Genomic DNA, 26,100 nt, shown 5'->3' with positions numbered 1-26,100 from the left:
CCAGTTTAGCTCTGACACCTGTGAAAGGAAGCATGTGGGGAAAGGGACGGGGTCAGGAGAGCCTTGGACTGGGATGCAGACCTGACAACACCTCCATTGGTCCAGCAGTGGCTCTGGAGCAAAGGTTGCCTGTTACAGAAATCTTATTTTGAGCTGAATGGACAAGATCCCAATATGCCCCCGGGCTTTAGTCTTTGACTAGGGCTGCTGAGGGCTTCTCAGGTGACTCACTGGTAAAGAATCCGCCTGCCGATTCAGGAGATGTGGGTTCAGTTCCCAGGTCAGGAAGATCCCCTAGAGACAGAAATGGCAACCCACCCCCGTACTCTTACCTGGGAAATCCCATGGCGAGAGGAGCCTGGTGGTGTTGCAAAGAGTCAGACACAAATAAATGGCTAACAGTTCTCTTTAGGGAGAACTGGCAGTGCCATGGCAACTGGGTAGTCAGCTGACTGCCTCCAGCTACAGGGCCTCAGGATGCACTTCAGCTTTTCAGCCCAGGCCACACTCTCGCCCAGCAGCCCCTTGTTGTTGTCGTTTAGTTGCTCAGTCAAGTCCAATTCCTTGTGCCCTCAGGGACTGTAGCCCACCAGACTCCTCTGTTCATGGGATTTCCCAGGCAAGAGTACTGGAGTGGGTAGCCTTTCCCTTCTCCAGGGGATTGTCCCAACCCAGGGATCAAACCCAGGTCTCCTGCATTGCAGGCAGATTCTTTAGCATCTGGGCCAGCAGCAAAGCCCAGTTCTTTCTGAAAGGGAGGTCAAAACAGCGGCCCCCGCCCCCAGTGGCCACCACCATGGATCAGTCTGTCCACTCCCAGCTCGTTTCTTCTCCCACGCCCAGTCAGCTGCCTTCCGCTTTCGCCTGGACTACGTACTCCACCTACTCTTGTTGCATGCTAGTCTATTCCTACACTTGATCAGTTTTGATTTTTCAGAAGGTGGCTTTATCCAATAAGTGCAATTTAAAAGTTGCTTCTTCTTGATAGGCTATATCTAGATAAAAGACTATATTTAAAATGGGCTTGTATACATCACATCAAATGAATTATCTTTGGCAGAATTATGGCTTATTTGCTACCATCTTTTATGTAACTTGTAAACCAAAAAAACAGAGCCCCCAAAGGTGTTACATATAAAAATACCAAAAGGTGGCAACATGGAGATATTTTCAATAAATTCTCTTTGGTGTGACTTTTACACTCCCTGAAATATTAAAATTGCAAAGTCTTAACAAGAAGGATTTTTCTTTTTGTTAATTTTTCTACTAGAAAATAGCTGTTATGATACCTGGAATGGGATTTTTTTCTTTTATGTTATATGATTCCATACAAGAATTTTTTGATGAATGCTGTAGTATTTCTAACCTAAAGCCTTTGAGCCTCACAATTCCTGTATAAGGGTTGGATGACCAACAGTACACAGACTGGAGTTTAGTCCTATTGTATCAGAATTTCAGATAATTTCCTTTCCATAAAAGGCTTTGAGTACATCTACCCTGATGATCAGATCACCTGGCCTCAAAGTCTGGGGAGAAAGTCCTAGTGGGTGACTTTTTATCCCCTGATGTTCCCTGTTTGTATTCTCTTGTCCTTCTTTAGGATTCACCTCTGATGATGTAAATAGTGATCTTATCTGTCACACCTTTAGTGTAAACCCTTAGGCTGAGTTCCAGGTGGGGCCCTGAGTGTGCTGTCCTCTGTCATCATTTTCACCTCTCATCCCTGCTCACACTGGATCCCAGAGTTGGAAAGCAGACTCTGAGAGGGAGTTTCCTGTATGAGACATTCATCGGGGAATACCCTTGCCCTTGATATCAACCCATGTGGCAGGGAGGGGTGGAGAAGAAGGCCTGGGTGAGTGCGGGGAGGAGGGGCTGCCGTGCAGGGCTCACAGCAGGCCCCGCCATCAGTGGAAGCTTTGGAGTCGTGAGGCCCTTCAGAACTGTTCCCAGTTGGGTCAGAGGGCCAGGCTTCTAGCCCATGGGTTGGATAGTCCCTCAATGACACGGGAAGGAGGTGTGACCAGGGAAGGGCATTTTCTTTAGCGGAGGCTAAAGTGGGGGCAGAGGAGGTTGACCCCTCCCAGCACCTGAGGGGAGTGAGTCCTTTGATCCCACAGGGAGATCTGCTTGGCTCCCCATCTGGGCTCCTCTCCAGCCCTGTGTGACTTGTCCCTGAAGCTTCTGGACTTGCTTGCCTGTTATTGATGCCGAAATTTGGTCTCTGTTCACCGGTACCAAATTGAATCTTGGAGAGAGTTTTGGGTGAAGTAGAAAAGAATAGCTTTATTGCTTTGCCAGGCGAAGGGAGCTACAGAGGGTTAATGCCCTCAAAACTGCATGTCCCAACCCAGGTGCATTTGGGAGGGAACCATAAGGATCAGGGTGCATGCAGGACCTGCAGTCCTTAAACCTAGAGATCTTCTGGAGTCCGATGGTCTCGTGATCTGTGATTCTCAAGGTTATTGAACTGTGACCTTCTCTCTGGAACATCTTCCATTTGGTGGGGGCTTTAGTTCTGCAGAAGAGCTCAAAGATACTGTTTTGTGTTTCCTTTGAGGGGGAACCAGGACCCTGCCCCAGTGCCACACATTGTTTCTTAGGGCTCCTCTATTGTCTCTTCATCCCTCTTCTCCCCAGTTAGCAACTGTTTGAACCTGCTCTTTGGAACTCAGGGAACGGGACACAGAAAGGCTTTTGTGCCCAGGATCCCCTCAGGGTCCTGCCTGCTCAGTTTCATTACTTCTTTTACTTGGAAACTTCTTGTTTGCTGTTTTTCCCTACTTTGCTTGTTTCCTCTTCAAAACTTATTTTACACAAAAGCCACAACACCATATATTTCTCTTCCTTTATAGTGTTCATCTCACTTGTCACTGTTTACTCTTTCTATCTTATCCAAGAGGTGCAACCCACTGCATCCCTGAAGGGTGGAATATGGTACATACCAGGCATTCAACAAATAGGGGTTGACTCGGTAAAATGAGAGAGTGTTAAAATGGTTTTTAAATTATTTTGCTTATCAAATATTTCTTCTTTCATAAGCAATTTAAATAATATGCAGAATTCTGTGATTACAATTCATACTTGATTTATTCATTACTTTATCGAATGTAGCATCTTCTTTTTTCTTATGGTCTTATTCTTGTGAAAAATCAAGTACCAAATAATTCATGTGAGTCATCACAAAGGTGAAAATATTGGTCAGTTTGAAGCATTTATGAATGACTAAGTATCCATAAAATTTAAGAAAGACTAGAGTGCTGTCTTCCTAGTGGATGTATCTGTGATTTATTGCCGCATTTTCAGAAAGTATAAATAAGCAAACATATTTTATAATTATCTCCATTCCAGTTAAAGAAAGACTGTATGTGAAGATAAATGTGTATTTGCAAAGTAGTTATAATCAAGGTCTGTGTTATGATATAGAAGTCTTGTGTTCATGGAAGACTCACAATACTCTTTATGATCACCCAATACTTGACAAAAAAGAAGCGAGCCAAGTAGATTGAGGGAAATGTAAGTCTAAATCGTTTGTCATGTTCAGTCAAAATGAGAAATATCAATTTGATTGGAGAAATAAAGAAAAACAGAGCTGGATTTACAAAACCTCAGTTTAGTATTTTCTAGACTTTATTTCCAGCAATTCTTACATGAACTGCAAGATTTCTGCCCTCTTGTTTGTTTTTAGATAAACTTTAGCTTAAAAAACTCCTTTGATTTAGACTAGATTTTTCTTAAATTGAGTTCACTGTTCTGCCAAATTATAAAAATATTTATATATCATTTTCTAAGGAAATTTTAAAGTTGCTCACTTTATGAGGAAATAAAAATACTTTTGATAACTTCATCTAGCTCTCTGGCGATCAGTATATAAGTCTTAGATGAAAACCCCCTGGTTACAGAAGGGTGCCCCTTTGAAGTGAGCAAGTCCATGGTTATTTCCTCACAAGAAGTTTCCCAGTTGACACAACTTTTGGTTGCGTATCATAGCTTGTAGAATGTGTACATGTGCCAGGGAGTTATAGGGTCTGGGTTTGAGTCTTCACTGGATAATATCTAGGTGGGTTCCCTTAATCTTTTTGACCAACTTTCTTATCTAAAACACTGGAATAATGACTCTTACTTCATGGAGTAGCTGCAGGAATTATATGCAGGGGTCTGCAGGGACTGCCCTGAGGAGCCCTGGGATGAGGCCCTCAGCAAATGGTAGCGACTGTTACTGGGACCGATCTCAGTCGTGTCTGACTATCTGAGACCCCATGGACTGTAGCCCTGCAGGCTCCTCTTGTCTGTGGGATTTCCCAGACAAGAATACTGGACGGGGTAGCCGTTCCCTTCTCCAGGGGATCTTCCTTACCCAGGGATCAAACCTATGTCTCCTGAATTGTAGGTGGATTCTTTACCATCGGAACCACCTGGGAAACCCATTATTATGACTAGTGCCTGGAAGTGGTGTATGTTTTTATTTCCCAATTTCAAAGTTAATTTTTGAAATGAAAGTTTATTTCCCTATTGAATTCTAAAAGTTTTACACATGTATGAAGAAAAGACTGTTACAATTTAGAAATTATATTTTGGAAACTTAGGAGAGCCTTAAAATTTTTTGGCTGTTCCCTGAAACTCCTTTGACATTTAAAAGTTGTCAAGACACCAGCAGGTATTTCAAAATGAGATCAGGCCTGATTCATTTGAAAAAGATGGTTTCTGAATTTATTTGATTATGTCGAGGCTCTTTGTTCCCAGTATTTCTCTTGGATCTTATGTATATGTAATCAAGAAAAAGTATGGAGTGCCTAGGATTTTGGTGGAAAAAACTAATTAGGAATTAATAATTTTAAGATCACTATTTATGTCTTTCGCTTTTGTTCTTGAGTTTAAATAGCTCGTCAGGACAGAGTTGAGAACAAAGTGCCGTGGGAGTCCACAGAAGGAGTGAGTAACTCATTCTGGAAGACCTCATAGAAGAAGTGACATTTGGGTTGGCTTTGAAGGATGAATTGTTTGCCAGATGGAGATTGGGATGGGTGTGGGTGGTTTTCACAGACCAAGGGAGTGATACGTGAAAAGGCAGAGCCCTGAAAGCACACGCATTTCATTAACAGTTAAAAAAAAAAATTAGCTGCTGGGACCATAGGACACGACAATATGAAAGCCGCTTCCAGGCCTGTGCAAGAGAGGCCAATGGGGAATGGTGTGTCAAGATATTGGAAGAGGATTGGGGCCAAATCCAGGAGGGTGTGTATCCTAAGGAATGTGTTCTTTACCTGAAAGGCAGTTGCTCACATCTGTATTTTAGAGAGGTTTCTGGGTTGACCCAGGAGGTGAGAGAATGGCTGAGATCTTGGAAGGTGTTGACCATAGTCTAGATGGGAGATGAGATGTGGTGACCGAAGTCGGAACAAAAGAAGTTAAGAGTGGGATACTTAGGTGATAGAATTGATTTGCAGAAGGAGAAAGAATTTTAATTAATGTGTATGGGATATGTATATTACATGAGCTTTAATCGCATATTGAAACCTTTTTCTTAAAGCACAGGCACGGGAGTTTTATTCTCTAAGGTATATAGAGTTCCTTACACAATAGGGAATGTTTTCTTTTTCTGGCCTCTGACTCATTAGAAGAAGATCCATCCTACTTGCATCTGTGTTGCTGCAAATGGCATCATCCCATTCTTTTTTATGACTGAGTATTATTCCATTGTATACATGTACCACGTCTTTATCATTCATCTGTCACTGGATCTTTAGGTGGTTTTCATGTTTTAGTTGTTGTGAAAAGTGCTGCTTGGGAGGGAAGGACTGGGAGTTTGGGACTAGCGGATGCAAACTATCATATATAGATAAGATGGATAGACAACAGGGCCCTACTCTATGGCACAGGGAACTGTATCCAATCTCCTGTGAGAAACCATAATGGAAAAGAGTATGAAAAAAGAATGTATGTGTGTAACTGAGTTGCATTGTTGTACAGAAGTGATTGGGTATATTATACTTCAGTCATGTGCACGTGTGTGTGCACACGCATGTACACATGCGCATTCACACACACACACACACACACACACACACACGAAAACCTGTCCTGTTCCATCCTGGGCAGAAACTGCCTTGAGCAATATTCTGGACCCAAAGTGAAAGGCTAACGGGGAGAGGGCGGGCACACACCAGGGAGCCCCCAGTCACCCTAGGCACTGGTGGGACGGGTAGGATGGGTGCAGTACAGAGTGAAACCCCAAAAGACACCTATGTTTCCACACACACAGCCATGAAATAGGTTAGTATTTCACTACTAATTTTTTTTTTTTTTAGAAGAAGAAGAAATGTCAGTATATTCCTTAAAAATAAGCCAAGTAAGTTTGGGAAAGAATAATTAAACCAAATGAAATAGTTTTTGCTGTCATTCTTCTATTTCCCGTCACCTTGAATCTGATAGCATGTTTTGTGAATTCCAAGAGAACAATAATAGGATAATAGAAATCTATCTCAAAACCTATTTATTTATTTTTTAAAAAATCTTACATGACTCATAGTCTCACTGAGAGTTAATAAGATTAAATGTGTTTTCCAAAGGTTTTATAGTTAATAAGAAGCCCTGATATTTAAATCCATGCTGTTTGTTTTACATGATATTGTTTCCATATTGAAATTGTTGAGTTTAGGATTTGAGGCTGAGAAGCAAGTCAACGCTGACTCAATGGCTTCTGACCATTGGTTTGAGTGACCACAGTTACTGGCACTTTTAACTGGAACAGGAAATATGAGTGAAGGAGTAGTTTTGTTTCTGTTTTGTATGTGTGGGAATGGAATGGATCATCATTTAAGCTTTGGACTTGTTACATTTGAAGTAGTTGGTGGAGATGTCTGGTAAGCAGTTGTAATACAAGAAAAATGAAAGACATATTTTTGGACTTCTCAAAACTGTAACTTTCTCTGTTAGAAAATGAGCCATTAAAGTTTGGATATTCAATTTTATTCTGGCCTTAAATAAAAGTTGCGAAGTTAATGTCCCAAGTGGCCAAGGTAGTCACTTTGAAAACTGCTATTTTTTTTTCTTTCTAGATGCAATATTACTTCAGGCCAAGTATCATACTTCACTTTGTTTATGTATTTTGTCAGAAAGCTGTCTGGAAAAAAATTCAGGAGAAAAATATCTTTAATCATTATCCTTATTTTTTTTAAAATCATTATCTTTAGAGAGAATTGTGGTATATCTAGCTTCTATGGAGTGCTTTAAAGATTTTCTGACTCCAGTGACTGTCACCACATGGATAAATTATATCTCAGTGGTGTTTTCAAGAGTTGTTGCCATGAGGTTACCTGTATGATTTTTAAAAAAAATTTCTGTCTCGTACAACTCTGGCATGACCTGCTTAAAGGTATTAGTAGATGCTGTTTGTTATCAATATTCCTTAATTTTCTATGGTCCCTTCTATTGTTGTTGTCCAATTAACTGGAGAACTAGCTATTAGATCACAAAATATAACCCCCTTCCTAAATGGTCAGTGTCAGGGAGAAGTGAAGTAGACCCCTGAATACTCTGGAAGGCAAAAAGTTAATATCAAATAAGCAATATAAAGAAGATAGTTACATCAATTCAGAAGGCACTTTTGGGGATTTTCCTGGTGGTCCAGTGGTTAAGATTCTGCACTCCCAATGCAGGGGGCCTAGGTTCAATCCCTGGGCAGGGAACTAGACCTCACATGCTGCAACTAAGAGTTCACATGTCACAACTAGAAAAGAGAGAAGAAAAAAAAAAAAAAGACCCCACATACTGCAACTAAAGATCCTGCATGACCCAACATAGATTTTAGATCCTGCGTGCTTGCAAGTAATACCCAGTGCCACAAAATAAATATAAATATTGAAAAATACAGGCACTTTTGCTGGGTGGGGATTGGTCATGTTTTTTCTTTAATTTTCTTTGGAGGATAATTGCTTTACAATATTGTGCTTGTTTCTGCCACACTTTGACGCGAGTCAGCCACAGCCATCTGTCCCGTCCCTCTTGAATCTCTCACCGCATCCCACTCCTCTAGGCTGTCAAAGAGCACTGGGTTGGGTTCCCTGCGTCACACAGCAAACTGGGAATCTGCTTTACCCATGACAGTGTACATGTTTTCATGCTGCTGTCTTAATTCGTCCCACCCCCTCCTTCCCTTACTGTGTTCACAGTCTGTTCTTTGTGTCTGGGACTCCCTTCCTGCCCAGAAAACAGGCTCATCAGTACCATCCTTCTAGATTCTGCACACAAGCATTAATATACAATATTTGTCTTTCTCTTTCTGACTTAGTTCACTCTGTACAATAGGCTCTAGGTTCATCTACCTCATTAGGACTGATTCAGGTGTGTTCTCTTTTATAGCTGTAATATTCCATTGTACATATGTACCACAATTTCTGTATCTGTTCATTTGTTGGTCGACATCTATGTTGCGTCCATGTCCTAGCTGTTGTGCTGCAATGAACATGGGTTACATGTGTCTCTTTCAGTTATGGTTTTCTCAGGGTATATGCCCAGTAGTGGAATCATTGAATCATATGGTATTTTTATTCCTAGTTTTTAAAGAAATCTCATACTGTTCTCTGTAGTGGCTTATCAGTTTATATTCCCACTAGCAGTGCAGAAGGGTTCCCTTTTCTCCACATCCTCTCCAGCATTTATTTTTTGTAGATTTTTTAATGACGGTCATTCTTACCAGTGTGAGGTGTGAGGTGATAGCTCATTGTAGTTGTGATTTGCATTTCTCTAATTATGAGTGATGTTGAACATCTTTTCATGTGTTTTTGACCATCTGTCTTCTTTGAAGAAATGTCTGTGTAAGTCTTCTGCCCGTTTTTTGATTGGGTTGTTTGTTTTTCTGGTATTGAGCTGCATGAGCTGCCTGTATATTTTGGAGATCAGTCCTTTTTGTCAGTTGTTTTGTTTGCAATTATTTTCTCCCATTTTGAGGGTTGTCTTTTAATCTTGTTTATTGTTTCCTTTGCTATGCGAAAACTTTTAAGTTTAATTAAGTCCCATTTGTTTATTTCCACCCCCCCCCCCCCAAATAAACCTCTTTTGTAGGAGGTGGATCAAAGAGGATCTTGCTGTGATGTATGTCAGAGTGTACTGCCTATGTTTTCCTCTAAGAGCTTTATCATTTCTGGTCTTACATTTCTATCTTTTATCCATTTTGAATTTATTTTTGTGTATGGTGTCAGAAAGTGTTCTAGTTTTATTCTTTTACATGTAGCTGTCCAGTTTTCCCAGCACTATTTATTGAAGAGGCTGTCTTTTCTCTATTGTATATTCTTCCCTCCTTTTTAAAGGTAAGGTGCCCATAGGTGCATGGGTTTGTCTCTGGGCTTTCAGTCTTGTTCCATTGTTTTGTATTTCTGTTTTTGTGCCAATGTCATGCTGTCTTAATGACTATAGCTTTGTAGTATAGTCTGAAGTTAGGAAGATTGATCCATCTAGCTCCATTCCTTCTCAAAATTGCTTTGGCTATTTGAGGTGTTTTGTATTTCCATGCAAATTGTGATTTTTTTTTTGTTATAGTTCTTTGAAAAATAGCATTGGTAGTGTGATGGGGATTGCATTGAATCTGTAGATTACTTTGGGTAGTATAATCATTTTCACAATATTCTTCTAATTCAAGAATATGATATATCTCTCCATCTGTTTGTGTCATCTTTGATTTCTTTCATCAGTGTCTTTATATTTTCTGCATACAGGGATTTTGTCCCTTTAGGTAGGTTTATCCCTAGGTATTTTATTCTTTTTGTTGCAATGGTGAATTGGATTGTTTCCTTAACTTTCTGAGTTTTAATCATTAATGTATAGGAATGCAAGGGATTTCTGTGTGTTGGTCATGGTTTTATAGATCATTTTACTCCCTGTAGGACAAAGGCTCAGAGAGTGTTCAGGTGGTGGGTATAGCGAGGGATGGTCAGAAGGACACACAGCATGTGTATGGAATGACAAGCAGGCAGATTTGGCTGGAATGCAGAGTTCATGGAATAGTGTAGTTAGAGACAGGCTTCACATAAGGTGGCTTGGACTCATAGAGACAGGCTTCACATAAGGTGGCTTGGACTCAAACTGAGGAGCACTTTGTAATATCTGATTTCTTAAGAAAATACAGTCTCCCAGTCTATTAATAGGAGTCTGGCTATGATGCTTCTGTGGGCTGGAGTTTGACTACCAGGCCAGCTGACAGCATGGCACACACAGGCGTCCAACTAATTGGAAATCAAGGCCTCTCCCCTTTTCCCCACTTGCATTTTCATTTCTCTGATGCCTTTTAATTTTGGGCAAAATTACCTGTTATTTTGATGGTGATTTGTGGGTGAGCTTTAAGGAAAAGATGAAGTTAGCTGGATTTCTTTTAAAATACCAATAGAAATAAAAAAGGAGACAGCGTCAGTGAAAATACATGCCAAACTTCTCAGCTGTAGTCTTATCATGCTAGCTTTAGTGCAGGCTCACAGTGTGTGTGTGTGTGTGTGTGTGTGTGTGTGTGTGTGTACTTCAGTTGCCATGACAAAGTGCTAGGCAGCAATATCCCCCCACTTGGTATGCTCTAGCATCAGAATTTTTCATGGAAAGGAAACTTAAGACTTTTCAAAGAGTGAAGTCAGTACTTTTTTTTTTAAGCAGATGGATTGTACATTTTTAAAAAATTGGTCACTACAGTTTTGATTTCCAAGTTGTAAGTGAAGCCAGACTTGAAGGCAGTGTTCCAGGGGGTTTGAAATTCTGGCATTTAAATGATTTCTCCTAGATGGTCCCCATGACAACAAAACTCCATGCAGGTATTGAGTATCATCTTTGCTATAAAATATTCATACCACAAAAATGCCTTTGATTCTCAATCCTGCCTAATAAACTAAGGCAGGAGAATTTAGCTAGTTCAAGGTGTTATATGGGAAAATATTTCAAAATCTTTTTTGTTAAGAGCTTAATAAAGTTACAATTATAAGCAATCTGTTAAAAAATTGAATGATGTTAAATTTATGTTTTGTCCACTTAAAAGCAAGTAAATACTATTTCAGTTGCCAGTTGGGAAGAATACTGTTTTATGATTGAAAATTTTAAATTTCTTAAGCATAGCAGAAAATGGATGTTTTAATAATGGTGATTTTGTAGTGTAATAAATAGTCTCTCAGTGTTCTGGCATATACCTTCTCCCCCTAATTTTTCTGCCAAAGATAAATTTCATTTTCAAGTTAATACCTGATGAAGCTATATATTTATTAAAAGATGTAATTGAATACTAGTTTTAATGTTTATATCAGTAGCCGTTGTGTGCTTTTTGAAGCTTTGTGAAGGATTTTAAACTGTTACTCAGGTATAATGAATGAAGTGCCATTTTTAGGAATAAGTTGTTTATTCATTTACCAGTATCACTTGAATTTTAATAGGATCATTTTTTTCTAAAAGTGACAATTATTCTTCTTGTATTTGTTTATTGTTAAACATTCTATTTTATTTATTGACCATTGAGGGGAAAGCAATGAAATCTTCAGTTTGCATCTTTATCCTTATCTCGGGTAAGAAACGGTTTGCTGAGGCCCGCTTTGTCAAATCCAGATGTCTCTGCCTGGTACTCATTACAGTGTCCCCTTCTGGACCACAGTTCCAGGAAAAGGATGTAGGGAGTCATGGCAAAGACACTGGGAGCTGGAGGACCCTTGAAGGGGAACAGGGGTAACTTCCTAAGAACTGAATCATGGGAAGGAAGTTAATTACAGCAGATGGATGGGATGGATGGTCTGGAAGAAATGAGAAAGCTGGACTCATCTTGTGGAGAAGGCAATGACAGCCCACTCCAGTACTCTTGCCTGGAAAGTTCCATGGATGGAGGAGCCTGGTAGGCTGCAGTCCATGGGGTCGCTAAGAGTCGGACATGACTGAAGTGACTTAGCAGCAGCAGCAGCAGCAGGACTCATCTTGAGAGATCTTACAAGGGTGTTCTTGTTTGGTCTCTTTCCACAGATTCAGTCAGGCCTTAAATTAGATTTTCTCATCTCCTGTTATGACCCTATTCTGATATATCCACATTCTTGATTGTCGTAACGACTCACTTCACTTTCTTTGATGACCACATTAAGGCTTCCAGTGACTCTTCATCATAAAACTTTAAATTTTCGCCACAGGATGTGCTTGTCCATGAGATGTTCCCTGCAGCATCCTATCTTTCACAGCATTAACTATTGGCTGGCAGTGTGGTTGCTAGAGCCTGATTACCTGGGCTGGAATTCTGGCCCTGCCACTTACTGGCTCTGTGACCCTGGGAAGGTCATTAACTTCATCTTCCTCTGTGAAATGGAAACAATAATGGTACCTGGTTCATACAATTATGTAAGAATTGATAGTATTAGGGACATCCCTGGTGGTCCAGTGGTTAAGACTCTGGCCTTCTTCTGTAGGGGATGCGAGTTAGATCCCTGGTTGGGGAACTAAGATCCCATATGCCCCAATATGTGGTCCAAAAAAAAATTGTTATATCATAATTGTCTAATATGTTAGTTTTCTACTGCTGCTGTATCATGTCACCACAAACCAAGTGGCTTAAAATAACACAAATTTTGTCATCTTATGGTTTTATAGTCACAATTCCCCCATGGGCCTCACTGGGCTAAAATCAAGGTGTTGGCAGGACTGCATTCCCTTGTGGAGTCTTTAGAGTAGAACTCATTTTCTTGCCTTTTCTGGTTCCAAAAGGCCACCTATGTTTCTTGACTCATAACCCCACTCATCCACCCTTATAGCCTTTTTTTCCGCTGTAGTCAACATCTCCCCCTGACTCTCCCCTTCTGCTTCCCTCTTAAGGACCTGTGGTTGTATTGAGCCCATTTAGATAATCCAAGATAATCTCCTTATTTAAAAAAATATTTTATTATTTATTTAATTAGCTGCTCTGGGTCTTAATTATGGCCTGTGAGATCTTTAGTTGCAGAATGTGAACTCTCAGTTGCATCTAAGATCTACTTCCCTGACCAGGGACCAAACCCGGGCCCCCTGCATTGGGGGGTTGTAGCCACTGGACCACTAGGGAAGTCCTGATCTCCCTGTTTGTAAAATCCAGTTGGTAACAACCTTGTTTCCATCTTCAACCTTAAGTATCCTTTGCCATGTAACCTAATGTCTTCACAGGATCCAGGGAGTTAGGAGATGGAAGGAAACCTTTAGTATGGAGTGGATGATAATTCTGTCCCTTTTCCCTTTTCACCTCATGTTATCCTAGTGTTTGAGTAGATGTTTATATTTTTCCACAGTTCTTTTCTATTTTGGGGCAGATATGTTACACTAGGCAGAAGAGAGGGGCCAAAGAAAGAAAAGTGGAAAGGATTATGTGACGATGCTATTTTTTTGCATCTACATGGACTAGAGCTAATTCCTTTGCCATATGTTTATAACTATCCAAATTGACCTTCCCCTTTGGTTAGTGCCTCTGAAAGGTTTGCTGACAGCAGTGAAGAAGGCAACATTTAATTCATTTATCCACGAGAGGTTGTTTTCCTACTGACACGTATTCTTTTTTTGCTTATATCCATAAACTATGACCTAATTACATCAAATATTATGGTTTAGAGTGGGCAGGGACTCAAAACAATGAAATAAAATGGATCAACATTTGTGAGGTGGCTCACAGTTTATAAATGTTTTCATAAAAATTATTTTATGAACCCTGTCAGCATTTTGAGCACTAAAACAGCTCAAATCTTTTAGACAACAAAGTCATCTCTAGAGATCTGCCTGCCTTTTGCTTTTGCCAAAGAGGACAGGGTAAGAAAAGTACCTACCTTCTTCCTTTTTAAAATCTTTATTGGAGTGTAGTTGCTTTACAGTGCTGTGTTGGTTTCTGCTGTACAGCAAAGTGAGTCAGCTGTGTGCATACATACATCTGCTCTTTTTTGGATTTCCTTCCCATTGAGGTCACTGCAGAGCAGTGGAGTATAGTTCCCTGTGCTATACAGTGGGTTCTCATTAGTTACTAATTTTATACATAGTACCAATAGTGTATCTATGTCAATCCCAATCCTGCCTTCTCCCTTAATTAAAATTTGGAGGTAGGATTAGTGGGAAGAGGGAAAAATGAATGAGTAGGTAAGTTCCCATTTCTGTAGCCCAGGAAACCAGAGGAGACATTGTACCTGTGTTTTTATGTCAGTCTGGTTCTCTTTGATCCTTGATATAACTCAGTTTGCAGGGGAGGGATAGGAGAGAGAGGCATTCTTTTCCTTTCTTAGAAAGGCCAGGAATATATTAAGCCATTGTTCTCTAGTACAGTGTACACTGACCAGCACACTCAGTGATTATATTTCATAAAAAGGGGATGGAGGGGAAAGTGTGTTCACAGAACTCACCAAAGAAAAAAGTCAGCTGATATGTCAACAACAGTGAAATAATTCATTCTGTCTTCTAAAAGTGAATGCCAATAACAATAGCCATGATTCTTGCAACAGAATAATGCTTCAGAGGGTGACTTTCAGCTCTTGGCTCTCTCCTTTCCCTCCATGTCCAAAGGTCATTCTCCCCAGCAGCTTAACCAAGTGATTTATCCTTGCCCATGTCAGCTGCTGAGGTTTGCAGGACCACACAGTATGGCTGGTGGGCCAGGTCTGTCTTCCTTTGGCTGTAATTACAAAGGAAGCACTCTTTATTTTTTAAAGAGAAATACAAAGTGATATATTTCTTATTAAAGCCTTTTGGGATGCTGTGGAGAAGATTAACCTTATAGCTTTGGGGTGCCAGAGTGAATTGTATTTAATAAAGCAATGCTCATTTTCCTACTTCCTTGGCCCTGAAACTTACAAGGTCAGTGAAGTAAAGGAAGCAGGCTTTCTTTAATGTCCATCTTGGTTATACCTCTGTTTTAAAAATGTTAAAATATACTGGAATGAACTTTATTTTAACCGGCCTCTAAGTAAATAAATAATTGACATAAGTCTCTACAACTTATCCTGATTTTTTTATGAGGGTATAGATTTTAAGTAATAAGCATTAATGTGCTCTTTTTAAAAATAGGTATTAGAGAGCTGCTTATAGCCTTTTATTTGTATCTGTTAACTTAGTCTTTAAAATATAACAGTAATAATAGTTGATAGCTCTGTTGCTTTGATCAGCGATCAGCAAACTACATGGCACAGACCACATCTGCCCTGCTGCCTCCTTTTGTCAATAAAGTTTTATTGGGATACAGCCACATCCATCATTTAGAAATTGTCTGTGGTTACCTTCCTGCTTCAGAGGCATAGCTGCTGCTGCTAAGTCGCTTCAGTCGTGTCTGACTCTGTGCGACCCTATAGACGACAGTCCACCAGGCTCCTCTGTCCCTGGGACTTTCCAGGCAAAAATACTGGAGTGGGTTGCCATTGCCTTCTCCAATGCATGCATGCATGCTAAGTCATTTCAGTTGTGTCTAACTCTGAGAGGCATAGCTGAGTAGTTGAAATAAAGATGTTATGCCCTGCAGAGCCAAGATGTTTACTGTCTTGCCCTTTACAGAAAAAATAGTGTCAACAGTTAGACAGGTATGGTATATTATACCTTCTAGGTGATATGGGTTCAAGAATCATTGAAGGCTGAGTCTCTAATAACTTAATATGTAGTTGGAGAAACAAGATCCCCAAATTTAAGTGATAGTACAAGTCAAATTGAAGTTCATTTATTTGTTGATTCAAATTGAGTGCTTTTTGAGTGCCACCTCAGAGCTGGGCATTGTTCTAAAGTAAAAGAAGTAGAAGTAATTAAAGAAGACAAAGCATCCGCTCGGCTCTTGCAGCCTAGTAGAGCAGACAGATAATAAACAGACAAACATATTGTCTAACGCCTGGTGTGTACTATATTTTTATGTATATTGTGGTCACACTAACGGTGTTGTTTGTCATTAGCAATAAATTGGTTAATTTCCCAAAATATCTAAATCTCCGATGAGGTTTAGATTTTTAGGAAAAGGGGGAGATGGAGAATGAAATATTTCAAACCAGTAATTCTTTCTCTGAGCTTTTTATACATGGTTCAAAATTGCATAAGGATATAACATGGCAAATAAAATATACACGTTTTGGTATGGTAGAAGAAAATTTGATTAGACAACAGGAAACCTGTGTTTTAGTCCCTGTTTAGTGTCTTTTGGGCTTCCCAGGTGGCTCAGTACGTACAAAGTCTGCCTGCAGTGTGGGAGACATGGTTCAATCCCTGGGTCAGGAAGATCCCCTGGAGAAAGAAACGGCAGTGCACTCCAGTATTCTTGCCTGGAGAATTCCATAGACAGAGGAGCCTGGTGGCTACAGTCCATGGGGTTACAAAGAGTCAGACATGACTGAGTGACTAACACTTTCACTTTCTCATCTCCTTTTGGCTGAATGGCCTTTAAAAATTCCCTGTAACATGTAGTGGATTGTACTCTATCAGTGCTTCCCAAAGTTAGGTATCAGAATCATCTGGAGGGTTTGTTAAAACACAGATTGCTGTCCCATCCCCTGAGTTTCTGATTCAGTGGGTCTGGGGTGGGGCCTGAGAATTTCCGTTTCTCTCAAGGTTCCAGGTGAGGCCAGCTCTGCTGTTGGCCTGGGAACCACACTGAGAGAACCACCACCCTCCATGATCATGGGAGCCCTTCCAATTCCTCCCGTATTTTTAAATTCCCTAAAAAAGCTTGATAGCTCTTTGAACTAGACTAAGAGATCCCACTAACAGTTTGACCAGGGAAACTGCTTAATATTCAGGACTGTTTTCTGAGGAATAACTTCCAAAGAAGTGAGAATTCTAAAACGCTTTCTTACAGTCCCATAGATTTATGTTCATTAATAAATTTTATATTATTTCTTTAGGAAAATTGATTAACACTCAAGGGTGGAGGCTATGACTGTTCATGATTTTCTCTTTGTATCCCAAGTCCACAGTATGTGGTAGGTACCCAGTACTAATATGTTGAATTGCCGTAAGTTTAGGAAAGGACAGAATATTTCTTAAGGCCATCTTCCTGAGTCGCTGCTGGTTTTCTGTAAAATACCATTTAGAATTAAGGAGAATTAATTCCACTGGATGCCAAAAATCTTAACTGTTTATAGCATGTATTCTGTGTCTGCAAACTGTACTGTTGTTATTTCTATAGAAATTCCCTAAAAACCTTCATTGATATTGTCTGTCTCCTTTCTTGAGTATGAGTATACACAGAAAACAGGCAAATATAAAAACCATAATAAACAAAAGTTCATCACATTTTCTGTTACCTATAATAAAATTTACTTAATTCAGTGTAATTTAAGACATTTTGTTTTAAGATTTGGCTTTTGCAGAGCATCCCCCAAAGCCATAATGTGAGTAGAGCGGGTTTTTTTTCTAAAAGAATGTATTAATTTCAGCCTATGTTTAGACGATATCTACTATGGGCCTACAAAGGTAAAATTTCTACCTTAAGGGACTTTCAGACCTTTAGTTGGATAAGGCAGAGATTGCAAATTTGAATTCTAAGGAGCTAGGCACATAATACTCAAAAGTTTGGGGTTTTGTGAGTATTTTTTTTTAATGTTCACGCAAGTGAAAAGTAAACAAAACTAAAACATGATGTGGATTGACAAAGCCTAGTTCACCAGCTGAGTTCCAGTGTGAGGAAAGATCCCGTGGAGGAGGGCATGGCAACCCACTCCAGTATTGTTGCCTGGAGAATCCATGAGCAGAGGAGCCTGGCAGGCTATAGTCCATGGGGTCACAAAAGAATCAGACACGACTGAGTGCACACATACACACACACATGGTGCATGAGAAAATAGCAGGAGAGAACATGAGGGAATCCTTTGGGAAGCAGATGAAGCAGGTGTTCAGTACATCATGAACAGTTCATTCCTAATAGCAAGACAGTGAGAATAGTGCTACTGAGAGAGAAACTGGGGAATGTATTTAAGATTCTATTGTGTGCAGCCCTGATGGCCAGGGGGAAAGCTGTATACTCTTTGTTAGACAACTTGAATCACTAGTCACAGACAAGTACTGCTTATCTGGATTATATTTATGTCCTGCTTTACTGACTGTGTAATGTCATTGAATGTTGGAAACATATCCAGCACTCAGGAAGAAAAAACACTTTCTTGTCATTTGGAATTATTATTTTAAACTTATATGGCTCTTTCAGAAGTGTTTTGTCACAGGATTTATGAAAATATGGACCTTTGTGTCTCAGTTTGCACAATGGAATTATACCATCCATGATCACTACAGGACCAAGAGCTATTTAGCCTGTCATTTAAAAAAATATTTTATTGAAGTATAGTTGATTTACATTGTTGTCTTAATTTGTACTGTACAACAAAGTGATTTGATTATATATATATATTCTTTTACATTATGGTTTATCACAGGACATTGAACATAGCTTGCTGTGCTATACAGTAAGACCTTATTGTTTTTTTGTTGAAGGTGAAAGTGTTAGTTGCTCAGTAGTGTCTGACTCTTGTGACCTCATGGACTGTAGCCCACCAGGCTTCTCTGTCCATGGATTTCTCCTGGCAAGAATACTGGAGAGGGTTGCCATTCTCTTCTCCAGGGGATATTCCCAACCCAAGGATCAAACCCAGGTCTCCTGCATTGCAGGCAGATTCTTTACCATCTGAGCCACCAGGGAAGCCCTGTTATTTATCCATAATATATATAATAGTTTAGTTTACATCTGCTAATCCCAAACTCCCAGTCCTTCCCCCCTACTCCTTTTCCCCTTTGTCAACCACAGGTCTGTTCTCTGTGTCTGTGAGTCTGTTTCTGTTTCATAGATATGTTCATTTGTGTTGTATTTTAGATTCCACATATAGGTGGTATTTTTATCTAACTTACTTTGCTTAGTATGATGATCTCTAGGTCCATCCATGTTACTGCAAATGACACTGTTTCATTCTTTGTTATGGTTAACATTTTGTTGTGTGTATATAAACCATATTTTCTTTTTCCATTCATTTGTTTATGGACATTTAGGTTGTTTTCCCTGTCTTGGATATTGTAAATAGTGCTGCACTGAACATAAGGGAGCATGTATCCTTTCAAATTCTACTTTGATCCAGATATATAACCAGAAGTGTGATTGTGGGATCATAATGGCAACTCTATTTTTAGTTTTTTGAGGGATCTCCATATTGTTTTCCATAGTGACTGCTCCAGCTTACATTCCCACCAGCAGTGTACGAGGGTCCCACTTTCCCCATGCCCTCTTCAGTGTTTATTGGGTGGTGCTTCATTGTCGTTTTTCAGTCGGTTCAGTTCAGTCGCTCAGTCATGTCTGATCTTTGCGACCCCATGGACTGCAGCACCACAGGCTTCCCTGTCCATCACCAACTTCCAGAGCTTTCTCAAACTCATGTCCATCGAGTCAGTGATGCCATCCAACCAGCTCATCTTCTGTCATCCCCTTCTCCTCCTGCCTTCAATCTTTCCCAGCATCAGGGTCTTTTCCAATAAGTCAGTTCTTCACATCAGGTGGTCAGAGTATTGGAGTTTCAGCTTCAGCATCAGTCCTTCCAATGAATATTCAGGACTGATTTCCTTTAGGATGGACTGGTTGGATCTCCTTGCTGTCCAAGGGACTCTCAAGAGTCTTCTCCAACACCACAGTTCAAAAGCATCAATTCTTCGGCACTCAGCTTTCTTTATAGTCCAACTCTCACATCCATACATGACTACTGGAAAAACCATGGCTTTGACTAGATGGACCTTTGTTGTCAAAGTAATGTCTCTGCTTTTTAATATGCTGTCTAGGTTGGTCATAGCTTTTCTTCCAAGGAGCAGGTGTCTTTTAATTTCATGGCTGCAGTCACCATCTGCAGTGATTTGGGAGCCCCCCTCCCACCTCCCCACAAATAAAGTCTCTCATTGTTTCCCTTGTTTCCCCATCTATTTGCCATGAAGTGATGGGACCTGATTCCATGATCTTAGTTTTCTGAATGTTGAGTTTTAAGCCAGCTTTTTCGCTCTCCTCTTTCACTTTCATCAAGAGGCTCTTTAGTTCTTCACTTTCTGCCATAAGGTGGGTGTCATCTGCATATCTTAGGTTAATATTTCTCCCATAAATCTAGATTCCAGCTTGTGTTTCATCCAGCCTGGCATTTCACATGATGTACTCTGCATATAAGTTAAATAAGCAGGGTGACAATATACAGCCTTGACATACTCCTTTCCCGATTTGGAACCAGTCAGTTTTTCCATGTCGGGTTCCAACTGTTGCTTCTTGACCGCATACAGATTTCTCAGGAGGCAGGTAAGGTGGTGTGGTATTCCCATCTCTTAAAGAATTTTCAGCAGTCTGTTATGACCCACACAGTCAAAGACTTTGGAATAGTCCATAAAGCAGAGGTAGATGTTTTTCTGAAATACTCTTGCTGTTTCAGTGATCCAATGGATGTTGGCAATTTGATCTTTGCTTCCTTTGCCTTTTCTAAATCCAGCTTGAACATCTGGAAGTTCACGGTTCATATACTGTTCAAGCCTGGCTTGGAGAATTTTAAACATTACTTTGCTAGCATGTGAGATGAGTGCAATTGTTTGGTAATTTGAACATTCTTTGGTATTGCCTTTCTTTGGGATTGGAATGAAAACTGACCTTTTCCAGTCCCGTGGCCACTGCTGAGTTTTCCCAATTTCCTAGCATATTGAATGGAGCACTTTCACAGCATCATCTTTTAGGATTTGAAATAACTCAACTGGAATTCCATCACTTCTCCTTCACCAGCACTTCAGCATTCTTGTCTTGAGAGCCCCATGAACAGTATGAAGAGGCAAAAAGGTATGACACTGAAAGATGAACTCCGCAGGTCGGTAGGTGCCCAATATGCTAATAGATAAGACTGGAGAAATAACTCCAGAAAGAATGAAGAGACAGAGCCAAAGCAAAAGCAATGCCCAGTTGTGGATGTGGCTGGTGATGGAAGTAAAGTCCGATGCTGTAAAGAACAATATTGCATAGGAACCTGGAATGTTAGGTCCATGAATCGAGGTTAATTGGATGTGCTCAAACAGGAGTTGGCAAGAATAAACATTGACATTTTAGGAATCAGTGAACTAAAATGGACTGGAATGGGTGAATTTAACTCAGATGACCATTACATCTACTACCGTGGGCAAGAATCCCTTAGAAGACGTGAAGTAGCCCTCATAGTTAACAAAAGAGTCCGAAATGCAGTAGTTATGTGCAGTCTCAAAAACAACAGAATGATTTCTGTTCATTTCCAAGGCAAACCATTCCATATCGCAGTAATCCAAGTCTATGCCCCAACCAGTAATACTGAAGAAGCTGAAGTGGAATGGTTCTATGAAGACCTACAAGACCTTCTAGAACTAACACCCAGAAAAGATGTCCTTTTCATTATAGGGGACCTGAATGCAAAAGTAGAAAGTCAAGAGATACCTAGAGTAACAGGCAAATTGGGCCTTGGAGTACAAAATGAAGCAGGTCAAAGGCTAACAGAGTTTTGCCAAGAGAATGCACTGGTCATAGCAAACACCCTTTTCCAACAACACGAGAGAAGACTCTACACATGGACATCACCAGATGGTCAATACAGAAATCAGATCGATTATATTGTAGTTTTGAGCATTCTCAATTTTAAGATGCATCACCACTTCATTGGTGTTGAAAGGAAATCTTATAATCAGTGAAATACAGTAGATGTAAAGTCTTTTGTGCTGGATATTATGTTTCTGTGCATAAAGTAAATTGAGTAGAAGATTTTTGAAATGAAATGGCTAGATCATAACTACCATTACCATGTAAGTGTTGTTCCTTCCCAGTGAAAAGTTTTGTTTTTCTTTTTTTAAGAAAAATCTAAGTTCTAGAAACCTGAAGGGCACCTGATTTTTAATTGGAATCAGTCTGTACTCTTTTGAAGCCACAAATACTTTCTTACATGAAGGGTTCTCAGTGAATACTGCTGATTCCTATTTCATGTTTGTCTTCTTCAGAAAAGTATTTTGCTTCTGCAATTTCTTTTCTCTTTCTCCTAAAAAGAAAAATGTGAAGACTTTGTGAAATAGAAGCACAACCCTGGAGAATAAGTCGTTAGTCACAGGGCTCATTGAAGAGGTTTAAAATGGAAAATTCACACACCCAAATCAATAGCAGGAAAAGTGTAGTGGGGCTGCAGACTTTCAGAAACTCTTCTGAATTCAGGAAGGGCTATGGGCTCCAAATAATTACAGTTGTTTTTCTCTTTTTATTTTCAGTTGAAGGATAATTGCTTTACAATATTGTATTGGTTTCTGCCATCCCTCAACATGAATCAGCCATAGGTATATATGTGTCTCCCCTCTTGAACCTTCCTCCCACCTCACACCCCATCCCGCCCCTCTAGCTTGTCACAGAGCCCCGGTTTGAGTTCCTTGAGTCGTGCAGCAAATTCCCACTGAATATTTTACATATGATCCACTAATTTTTTGTCATCCATTCCTGTAACTTATCCAAAATCTCCTTTTAAATTTCTCTGCTAGTAAAGTGATTCTAACACAAATGATACAGTTGCCAAATACTGATCACAACACAGTTGCCAGATATTGATCACAACCTTTCCCTTCTGTGGTGATTTTGACAGATGTCAGGCAGCCTAATGTGCTATCAGTTTTGAGATGTTATTGATAAAGATTATAATACAAATATAGATATCATAAAACTATGTCACCTATAGATTTTGTTAGAATTTAAGTGTTTCATCTGTAGTACCTGGGATATATTTTGTATTTCTGAAGTAATGTGCCTAGTAGGAATTATTTCATCTTTGTGTGTGTGCATGCATACTCACACCCATCTATGTTAGGGACCCAATACTTACGACTTGAGTTCAGAAGTATTTCATTATTAGAGCAAGCAGATTAGTTTTGCTAGAGAAGAATAGGCCCAGGAACTAATACAGCCCCAAATATAACTGGGGCTTACTGTTGGTCAGAATGCATACTCTGCTTATATTTTAATTTTCCTTTATCGAACCGCGAATACTTCAAGTTTTGTTTCTAAGAGACAAAGTTGATTTATTTTTAAAGTGCCTGAAGCATTTCTACATTCACATGTAGATTTGGACCCAGAAGCACACAGGCTCTGTATTTTTAGGTGATCTAATTCATTTGCGAGTTGAAACTACATGTAACATACCTACAAGGTACATTTATAGTTTTTTTTTTCCAGAAAATCAGGTAAAGAGAAGGTGTTAAAATGGAAACATGCCTCCCTATCTGTGATAAACTTCTTTAGTAAACTTCACTAGGATTTAACATGAGCAACTGAGGTTTTGCAGTTTTGCTTACTTTGAGACATAGAGTTGAATGTTGGGTGCATTTTTCTTTTAGACCTCTTTAGATAAGGAGGAAAAATAGCCACTCCCCAGTCCTCCTCAAAAAACCCAATTTGTTATAAGTACAGTTCTGAATCTGAGGCATTCCTCAGTCGCCCAGAAAAGTCCGAGGTTGTTTACTGGGGGCACACTTGGCTGACTGTGTGGCACTCAGACTGTTGTGGAGTTGCTGATTTAAACAAGTAAACCTAAGTTTTTGTTCTCAGTGTTGTATTGGTGACATTTTCAATGTATTTTAATGCGATTCTCGTGATAGCAAAAGGGCCCAGGGACAGAGTTTGAATATCTGCTTGCAAAAGAGCTTAGTAGATAGACCTGATTCTGTCACAGGAATGCAAGATTCAGGACTTCCTCAGCTGTCCCAGTGCCTGTCCAAGGCCAGTTCCATCCTGAATGCCATCAGACCCCTGGTGGGCAGCCGTCAAGCCACGCCTGGACAAGGCTGATGAACGAGGAGCTCTCTTCCAACACTGTTACCTTCTGCTACTGGACCACTGTCTGTCTCATGTCTGTTCCTCCTGAGTCCTCCTTTAATACGCGAATCCTCCATTGAATCCATTGAATGTTTTAGAGACTCTGTTGATTGTAGAATTACTTTTGATTATTTTCAAGGGCACATCTGCTCTCTGTATTAGGAGCGTGTGTGCTCAGTCACTCAGTTGTGTCCAACTCTTTGTGACCCCCATGAACTGTAGCCCACCAGGCTCCTCTGTCTGTAGGATTTTCCAGGCAAGAATACTAGAGTGGGTTGCCATTTCCTTATCCAGGCTATATTCAGAGACATTGTATGTTTTCACAAACATAGTGTGGGTGTGGTTTTGTTACCTTGGGGTACACACAGCATTTGGGCTTCCCAGGTGGCGCAGTGGCAAAGAATCTGCCTGCCAGTGCAGGAGACACAAGAGACTTGGGTTGGATCCCTGGGTGGAGAAGGTCCGCTGGAGTAGGCAACCCATTCCAGTATTCTTGCCGGCAAGTTCCATGGACAAAGTAGCCTGATAGGCTATCGTCCATAGGGTCACAAAGAGTCAGACATTACTGAGAACATGCACTTGCACTTGTGTGCACACACACACATTTACTTGATGCACACTTTTCATTCATGGCTGCAAGGAACAGAAACCTTAATCAGCTGCAGTTTCCCAAAGTGGAAGTTATTTTTTCCTTGCATCACAGGATAGCTGGAGGTCAGCAGCCTAGGGCTGGTTCCACTGATTGATGGTGTTTATGGCCAGGGACCCAGGTGCTGACATTCTCTCTGTTATGTGTCGGTTGTCTTCATGCTTGTCATGTGTGTTCACAAGGTGGGAGCTCCATCACTCAGCAGTCTGGAGGAAGCAAGAGACGGTGGGGGGTTGGGGGAAAGGCCTGTGTGGTTTTCATCACTCCTTCCTCTGCTGATAGAAAGTTCAACTGCCTCTTCTGGTCTCCCCCCAGCCCAATGGCTCAGAGTTACCTTATTTTTTTATCTTTTTCCATTTAATTTTGCCTTTCAGGCATAGATCTTTGATCCATCCATAATGTGTTTTTGTATATGATGTGAGGTAGGGATCCAAATTTATTTCCATGAAAGGAGTCCATTTTCTCAGCACCAATTTATAGGTTATCTGTCCTTTCTCACTGATCTGTGATTTTTCTTGTTAACCAAGTTGATCTATGCACACACATGTGCATTTTTCCTCCTTCCTTCATATTTTTCTGGAACTTGTTCTTTTTGTCTCTTAGATGGCATAATATGTCTTAGTATATGGTAGGCAAAGATCCTTTTTGCTTTTCTTTTCCTGTCCTTCCCATTTCCTACTCTCTTCTATCTTGGTGTTTTCCCTTTTTCTTTCTTGCTTTTCCCTTCTTATCATTGACAAATGTTGGAGATGGTAGAGATGATGTTTCTGCATACTGATGTGATAGAGCTCACTAATGTCTGTGTTTCTATTTCATGGGCCACCAATTTAAAAATCAGTTTGAGGTATTAGGTGTGTAAGAAGCCTAGATTCAACAACCACCCCTAAAAATAGCAATATGAAAATCTTACTATACAGTCTGTCTCAGAAGTTTGTGGTTTGGTTTTGCTTTGTCCTTTTACCACCAGATGTTACAGTGTGTTCTCCTAAAACTGTAACAGCCCTGAACAGTGTTGCCATGTTTTATTCTTGTCTCTCTCACCCCTTGAAAGTGAAAGTGTTAGTCACTTAGTCCTGTCTGACTCTGCAACCCCATGGACTGTAGCCTGCCAGGCTCCTCTGTCCGTGGGATTTCCCAGGCAAGAATACTGGAGTGGGTTGCCATTCCCTTCTCCAGGGAATCTTCCTGACCAAGGGATTGAACACAGGTCTCCTGCATTGCAGGCGGATTCTTTGCCATCTGAGCCACCAAGGAAAGCCCCCCTCTTGCCCCTTATCTGACTAAAAATAGTGTATTGGGAATTGAGAGTGAACAACTTTGAGCGGAAGTGCTTATTTTCTTGTATTCCAAGGGGAAAGTGACTTTTAAATTCTGTTGAACAGTACTTGAAAGATGCTGAATGAATCTAGTCAGTTCCATCAGCAAACTGGATCATCCTGAGGTTGGAAACATGGGGGTTTGCAAAAATCAGTCACAGAGGATTAAAACACGTTTGGTCACAAGTTGTTTAAAAAACAACAAACCCTACAGCTGTTTTCAAGTGGGTGTTTCTCTTGGAGAGAAGTCCAGAGTCTCTTGGATTTCTAGTCTGATTTCTTCATAGCTTGCCAAAGGTTGGCAACCTCTGTTCAGCTGATGTCCAACACGGCAGGGAGGAGAAGGAACATCT

The 26,100-nt window shown here is 40.3% G+C and overlaps 1 protein-coding gene and 1 non-coding gene across 5 annotated transcripts in view; both read left to right on the top strand.

The window, feature by feature from the left end:
• Positions 1-26,100, top strand: part of BICC1 (BicC family RNA binding protein 1) — a 358,569-nt gene that overhangs the window by 227,185 nt on the left and 105,284 nt on the right. The gene's annotated exons all lie outside the window — the stretch shown is intronic.
• Positions 7,616-7,688, top strand: TRNAG-CCC. The gene has a single exon. It is a non-coding gene; the product is annotated as a tRNA-Gly (tRNA).

This window comes from Cervus canadensis, chromosome 8 (genome assembly GCF_019320065.1).
Source record: "Cervus canadensis isolate Bull #8, Minnesota chromosome 8, ASM1932006v1, whole genome shotgun sequence".
NCBI lineage: Eukaryota > Metazoa > Chordata > Mammalia > Artiodactyla > Cervidae > Cervus > Cervus canadensis.
The sequence above is the reverse complement of the archived record's forward strand: the minus strand, read 5'-3'. Positions and strand labels throughout refer to the sequence as shown.